Genomic DNA, 8,412 nt, shown 5'->3' with positions numbered 1-8,412 from the left:
TGAACACTCATGTGAATCCAATATTACACTAGAGAAAATGATTTTAAAAGTTATTTTTTCGAATGGTTTTCAAAAAATCATGGAGGATGCAATGTGTATGATCAGCCAGAGCCAGTAAGTAGACCTGAAAATACCATATTGTTATTTGATATTATGATATTTTAGAACAACATACTAGCGGTAGGCTAGGGATCTTAGAGATTTTGCATGATATAATTTCCTAATTATATGATGCATGATAGCCTAGGGTTCTTCTATAATGGAATTGTCATCATTACTGTAGTTGCTTAGTGTATACATCATGGTCATGCATAACTAAGATTTTATAGCCTGAAAATGTTTGGTTTGGCCTTATTTCCTATTCTTGTTTGATGAAGGGCTTAGGTTAGGATCAAATATTTTATTGTTTATATGTTCTAGTGCAATGTATGGCTAGCATACACGAGTGCTACATGGTTGGTGGAAGTTTCATGGATGATTTGTGTGGGGTCAGCTAGCCAATATTGAGATGTTTATTCATTCCTCTAGGGAATGAGGATTGAGTGTATGATTATTCTATCAAGTATTTTTAGGGTGTTTTGATGATCCTCTGAGACAAATACGAGTAGGTGTCGAAGGTAGTATGGACCTTTACTACTGAAAGCACATGACCCGTACACATAACACGGAAGTCACAACCATTAGGGCTTTGTTGGGAGTTGGTTCCCCGTTATGATATGTGTGTTATCTGATATCATCCTAGTTTATTTTCAGTATGGTGACTATGCGTCTAGTTGAGGCAGGATCTGGTTCAAGATTGGGAGCTAGTCGTTAAGGTGAATCAACTGCGTTGGATGACAGGATCAGGGATATCATACAAGTGGAGGTTGTTGCTCGTTTCCGAGCTCAGTTGCAAGAGATGTTTGGGGCTATCAAGACTGCCATGTTTAAGTACTTTGATGAGTATTATGATGTTTTTTTTCTGAGACTAGTGTTGTTGTAGCCGTTGCAGCTGCAGGGGTTGGATCAAGTCAGGTTTTTCAGTATCGAGACTTCGACAATACGAAGCCCCCGACTTTTGATGGGGTACATGACTCGATCGTTGCCATGAGGTAGCTATCTGATGGGGGGGTGGTAGGGTGGGGATGTTTATTCACTTGTTCTTTTCTAGCTAACTTGATGGTCAGGTGCTCTCTAAACCTTCTCAGGACCGGAGTGAAGGATTGGTGGAGGCATGCTACAAGTTCATATTTTGCTGATCAGAGAGCTAATGTGTCTTGGGAGCAGTTCTATAAGATGTTATGTTCCTGATATGTGCCGCTGCCCATTGGTGGAGCGAGAGAGATTGGCCTAGGAGTACCTGGGTTTGAGGCAGGGTTCTGAGACGGTGACGGAGATCATCAAGATGTTCACACAGAGGGCTATGTTTTTTCCTAAGTTTTTTACATCTGAGCAGGCTCAGATGACCCGTTACTTAAGCATGATTAAGACAGAGATCAGACAGTTTGTTTTCTACTTAGCACTATAGTTCATTGTTGGAGATGAAGGAGGCTGTCAGGCAGCGTGAAATTGAGATTGATTTGCAGACGAGGGAGCAGAGGTCGGCCGCGGCGCAGTCGCAACCTACGTCAAAGCACTATAAGACCACGGATGTCATATGTGGGGGATGTAAGGGGCGCACTTGTGGGAAGTGCATCAATGTGCATGAGGGTGCTTGCAGATCATCATCTAGGTGCCACAATTGTGGCCGGCAGGGCCATATCTCGAGGAATTACCATCGTTTGGCCCCAACACTTAGTTTTAGGATTCCTTATCATTGTGACCAGGTTGGCCATGTGAAGGCCAACTGCCCATCGCTTGCTGCTAGGCCGATGCAGGATATTTTGAGGATCACTGATGGGAGTCAAGGTAGAGTAGAGCCCCAAGGGCTCGAGGTCGTGCTTTCCAGCTTACTGCCGAGGAGGCCAGAACAACTCCAGATGTTGTGACTGGTATGTTTCTGTAACACCGTAAATTTCCAAACAAAACTTTCATTTTAGAATTACATTAATTTCATTAATCACAACCATAACCCCCCCCCCTCCCCCCCAAAATATCGAATTATCAAAAACAGATGTTCATAAATTGTTTAAAACACAATTCAGGATCCTCCAAAACAAATCTCCAACTCGTGTGTGTACACTCAAGTCGGTGCCTTCCCCTGATCCTGAGAAGTACCTGAAACACATAACACATAACACGGTAAGTACGAAGCTTAGTGAGTTCCCCAAAATAACACACACATCTCATTAGCCTCTTATGGCTATACTCAAATAAGACCCTCTGGTTAACGTGTCTCAGTGGAACCCTCCGGTCCCACAACTCGGGTGAACCCTCCGGTCCTAACTCAGTAAGCTCAGAATAATACACAACATAAATCACAAAGACATAATGCAAGATATCACACTACTCAATATAAGCACATAAGACCCTCCAGTCACACAAAGGTTACAACTCTAGGTAAGTATAGTGAGAAGACTCACCTTGTAAGCAGGCAACGAACTGAATACCCCTGGAATAATCTAAGCCTCGCTGACATGTAATAAGAATCTCTAATTAACACTTAAATATCACAAATATATAAAAAAAAACTCATGTTTGTCCCTCTTTAACTATTGGGGTGGTAAAAGACCATTTTACCCCTCCATGACCTCCATCCCTTAAGTTTGACCAAATCCTAAGTTAACAGAAGTCAACACTCAAGTCAACAGTCCATGTTGACCCAACTCGTCGAGTGCATCTACGCGAATTGTCGAGTCCCTTCGGTTCCTCAGAACCCTCATGAAGGTCCAACTCAACTCGCCGATTTGACCCATGAACTTGTCGAGTTACAGTGTGTTTAGACTCATCGGGACAAACTTCAACCGACTCGTCAAGTCAGCTCATTGACTCTACCTATCTGTCTGTGGGTGGTATGGGGTACTGAAGTGTAATCGGGTACCCAAATCCTCATGAAACCTCTTCCAGAACCTAGAAGTAAAACACACATCCCCATCTGACACTATCGAAGTCGGCACCCCGTGCCGTTCTACCACCTCTCTCACATAGATCTCGGCCAATCTCTCTGTAGAAGAGCTCTCATTGATAGCAAGGAAGTGAGCGCTCTTCGTCAGCCGGTCTGCAATCATCCATATCGCGTCGACACCTCGCATGGTTCTTGCTAATTTGGTGATAAAATCCATGGAAATCTGTTCCCACTTCCACTACGGAATCTCTAGATGCTGTAACGGGCCATGTGGACGCTGGTGCTTCACCTTAACCCGACGACAGGTCAAGCAATTCTCAACTACCCATGCCATATCCCTCTTTATACAAGGCCACCAGTAATCTCTCTTCAGATCCAAATACATCTTAGTGGCTCTAGGATGGATCGAGAATCTCGATCTATGTGCCTCCTCCATCAATATTGTCACACCCCAAAACCAAGAACAACGAAAACGTTCTGGGGCGAAGGACGTCATGTATAGTATCACAACATATTATAACAGTAAACAAGCAAACAACATCATCCATTGCATTAAATATATAATTTTAATACAAGCGTGTTCCATACAGTTATAGACACCAAAAATGTAAATCAAAATAATAAGATGAGTCTTGAATGCGCTCCATCTTCTCAAAAGCTGGTCTCGGTACCTGTCTACTGATGACCTGAGAATACAAGTTATTTTGAAAGAGTTTATCAGCATTAAGCTGGTGAGTTCATAAGTATTTTAGTGTCGGTGGTTGTCTCAAAATGTTTGAACGTAGTTATAAGTATGAGTTTGTAAACGTTTGTAAGTGTTTGTAAATGTTTGAATCTCCTAGAAAAACCTATATTTTCTATTAAAGGTAGCCTTCTACCAAGGCGTAACTGTTTTGTATGTTCGTTTACTGTAAAAGTGTGTAATTTTCCAAAGTGTAACTATCATTCTCAAAATATAGTTTGTACATTAATGTTTAAGTGAAAAGATCACTATATATGTAAAGGGTAAATTAATGTAGTACTGTATTGTTGTATTATAGGAACTACTATTGTACTAACTACCTTAAACCGGATTTATATTAAGGTATCATGTGATTAATTGTACCATACTATCGATTGGATAAACAACGACAAATGTAGGTCGTAAAATGAAATGATGTTTGGCACCCGCAGACCTGCAGGTCCGGCTGTAGCTAGCAGCAAGATGTAGGATAGTCAATCCAGTATAGATCTATACGCAAACTCACGCTCTCCCTTCAAGAGACTCTGGCTACGACACGGGCCATGACATTGAAGTCATGCTCTGATTTAGATCACAATGGTTAACGTATTCATGTATATGTAATGAAATGTTACTCGTTCTAGTATCGTTGTATATGTTCTCTTTCTAGTATAGTTGTATATGTTCTCATAGTAATAAGTATTGACTCATGAATGAACTGACTCGTTGATCTAACAATAGTATAATTATGATCCTGTGTTACCCCGATGGTAACTTACAAATGATGTAACAAGTATGCATGAACATGGAAGAACTTTTATGACTATATATGTACACATGATATACAATAAATATTGAAACGACCTTCGGACGGCTACCCGATATCCCACCAGACCACATCCAAATCGAGGAAAAGGAAATAGGGTGTGCGGCCTTCCTAAGCCTTTTAAACATTGCTTATATAACTATAAATATATGTGCATGCGACTTATAATAAGTATAACAAAGTTTAAGTAAAAGTATTTGATAGGTAAAATAGTTTGTAAAACAGTTTGAAGTAAAACAGCTTTGATAAACAGTTTGAATAGTAGTAAAATTATTGGTTTTGTAGTTATTAATCACATGTGATTGATGTAATAACTATAGGTATTCAACTTGTATTTCCCCCATTACAGAATTTAAAACATTTAAAAAGTATTTCACATGTTAATTAAAGGGGTATGAACTCACTTGTGGCGAGTGGATTGGATTGAAGTGTCGGGTACGGTGCTAGGTGACAAATGAAGACTTGTACACACGCACGAGCCTAGTTATCATATAATGAACATATATATAACTAATTAGCCAAATTATAACTAATAAATTAGGTTGGGACACCCTAGAAAATGAAACCACTTTGTTTCAATTGTTATAGATCACAAGGATTGCATTGAAGTGTTGGTAGGGCATAACTAGTGTGTTTGGAGTCCAAGGGTAATCTCCCTTGGAGTTTACGGTTTTGATGGTCAAGACCTACGGAGTTTATGGTAGTAAACTCTAGAATTTACGATCGTACACTCTATTCTTAATGTTCAAGTCTTGTTTTGTGGTTTAGCAAGCCATTTTGAAGCAATTCTACTAAGTGGTTTGGCCTTTGGAATGGACTAGGCAAGAAAACACCTCCTTTGAGGAGTTTACGGCCTCATGGCATTTTCCTTTGGGTTCAAAACCATAAACCCATATGGAGGAGGGTATTGCCATGTTTTCAAGTCCTTAACACAATTCTGTAAGTGTATAAGCTAGTTTATAGGCCTAAGGAAGGAAAATGACCCATTTAAACATACTTTAGGGTGTTTATGGTTTTGGGAGATCCCCAAACCGTAAACACCTATAATTGTGGGTAGTTGATTTTTTCAAGGCTTAAACACAATAAAGGAAGGTTTAAACATGTCAAGGATGGTTTATACATCAAACTAGGGCTTAGATAAGGACTTAGGCACACTTTGGTGCACTTTATGGTGTTTACGGCCCAAGCATCTCCTTGGACCGTGAACACCTCTGGTCTTTTGTTTTTGACATACTTTCTTGGTGTTTAAATGTAATACTAGCTTAAAATCACTCAAGGATGGAAGCACTTACTATTAGAAGGCTTGATTTGAGGTAAAAGGCCAAGAACACTTAGTGTGTGTTCTTGGTGTTTTTGGAAAATCTAAACAAAATACATAAATGAATGGATGAATAGATGCACAAATACTAGATTAAGTGTTTTACTAACTTGAAATGGTTAGAACACTTACAAGATTGAGGATTTGGAATTAAATCATGGATGATACTTGAGAGAGTTTTTGGAGTTTACTCTTTTGACTTTTGGGGAGTAAACACAAATGACTAACTTCTTGGCGAGTAAACTCATATAGAGGCATGAGTTCACGGTTTTGGGTGACTTCTAAACCCAAAACATAAAAGTTTGGTCGGGTGTTTCTAATACGCGAAGTGTTTGCAGTTTTCAAAAATCAAAACCTGAGACGACACTTTCTTTCACCCATTCGTTTAAAAATAATATTAAAATAATCAAACGAAATTTATATTTCTGAAAAATAAGAAATAATGATATTAGTTTATGATACGAAGTGGTTGACTTTTAGGGTTTGACCGAATGGAAATTTTGGGTTGTCACAAATATACTCCGAGCTCCACCTATATAGGGCATCTGAATCCGCCCTAGGAAAGTCATAAGCCCCCGAGTATCCGTCTCAAACTCGGAAACCTATCTAATCACTCGCTCACGCTTGAGGTTCTCAGCCTCACCGCCTCCACCTGAGCCTCTCCGATGGTATATAGGAATGGAGTAATCACATTCATCCTCATACACACGTCTCAGATCGGAGCACTCTCTGCTCTACAGCTCAAGGCATCGGCTACCACATTAGCTTTGCTGGGGTGATATAAGATCTCGCAGTCGTAGTCTCTCACTACATCCAACCACCTCCTTTGTCTGATATTCAGGTTGGGCTGATCCATAAGGTACTTCGGAATCTTGTGGTCCGTGTATATAGTACACCAGACTCCATATAGATAATGGCGCCAGATCTTGATGGCGAACACCACCACCCCAACTCCAAATCATGGGTAGGATACCTTGTCTCATGAGGCTTCAACTGCCTCGATGCATAGCATCAACACTACACCCAATCCTGATATAGATGCATCACAGTAAACTACGAAGTCCTCCACTCCCTTGGGAAGGGCTAACATTGGAGCTTCTCACGATCTCTGGTGAATAGTCTCAAATGAGGCTTGCTGCTCGGGCCCCCAGGCAAAAGTAACACCCTTTCGGGTCAATCTGGTGAGAGGAACAACAATCTTGTAGAAATCTCTGATAAATCTCCGATAGTATCCGGCCAGACCTAGAAAAACTCCTGATGTCAGATGGAGATCTCGACACCTCCCATCTTATAACTTCCTCAAACTTGGCCTGGTCAACCAATATCCCTTTCTGATTAACGAGGTGCCCCAGGAAATGGACCTCTCGTAACCAGAAATCACACTTGGAGAATTTGACATAAAGCTTCTCCGACCTTAATACTCCAAGAATCTCTCTAAGGTGCTCCTTGTGCTACTCTCTAGTTCCTGAATGCACCAAAATATCGTCGATGAACACAATCATCGATCGATCCAACATAGGCCTGCACACTTGGTTCATGAGGTCCATGAACATCGTCGGTGCATTGGTAAGCCCAAAAGGCATAACCACAAACGTGTAGTGCCCATAACGAGTCCTAAAGGTCGTCTTCTGAATATCCTCCTCGCAAACTCTCATCTGATGGTATCCAGATCTCAAATCAATCTTGGAGAACCAAGATGCCCCTACAACTGATCGGATAAATCATCGATCCTCGGATGTGGATAACGGTTCTTGACCGTCATCTTGTTCAACTCCTAGTAATCATTGCACATCCGATGTGAACCATCCTGTTTCTTGACAAAAAGGATCACAACTCCCTATGGTAAGATACTCAATCTGATGAACCCCTTCCGCAACATCTCCTAGATCTGTGAGGATAACTCCTACATTTATGGTGGCGCAAGACGATAAGGTGTGGTGGCAATAGGCACCGCACCCTGAACCAAATCAATCCGGAACTCCACCTGCCTCTCAGGAGGCATTCCCAAAAACTCCTCTGGAAAAACATCTAGAAAATCGCACACTATCGAAACGTCAGAGATAGAACTCGGCCTCCTTGTAGCAACCCGCGTATCCATCACATACGCCAAAAAGCATATACAACCCTGTTGTAGACTCTGTCTCGCTCTGGCAGCCGAGCAGAAAGCTGATCTAGATCTGGTACCCCCTCCATACACCGCAAGAACTCCCCCTCTACGGTCTCATATAGTCACCATCTGACGCGCGCAGTTGATCATAGCTCCAAACCGAGTCAACCAGTCCATGCCCACTATGACACAGACATCGCCCATCGTGATAGGTACCAGGTCTATCAGGAACTCGACACCAAAAATATCTAGTACACATCATTAGAATACATTAGTAGTCAAAAACACATGCTCTTCGGCTATAGAAACCCTTGGAGTTCGACGCAACACCTCACGTCGGATACTGATGTGACGACTAAAAGCTAAAGACACAAAGGATCGACTCGCACCCAAGTCAAATAACAGTAAAGCAAGTACAAAACTCACAAAAAAGTACCCATAAATAGCACATAATAAG

This window comes from Lactuca saligna, chromosome 9 (assembly GCF_052625555.1).
Source record: "Lactuca saligna cultivar CGN05327 chromosome 9, ASM5262555v1, whole genome shotgun sequence".
Classification (NCBI taxonomy): Eukaryota; Viridiplantae; Streptophyta; class Magnoliopsida; order Asterales; family Asteraceae; genus Lactuca; species Lactuca saligna.
The sequence above is the reverse complement of the archived record's forward strand: the minus strand, read 5'-3'. Positions refer to the sequence as shown.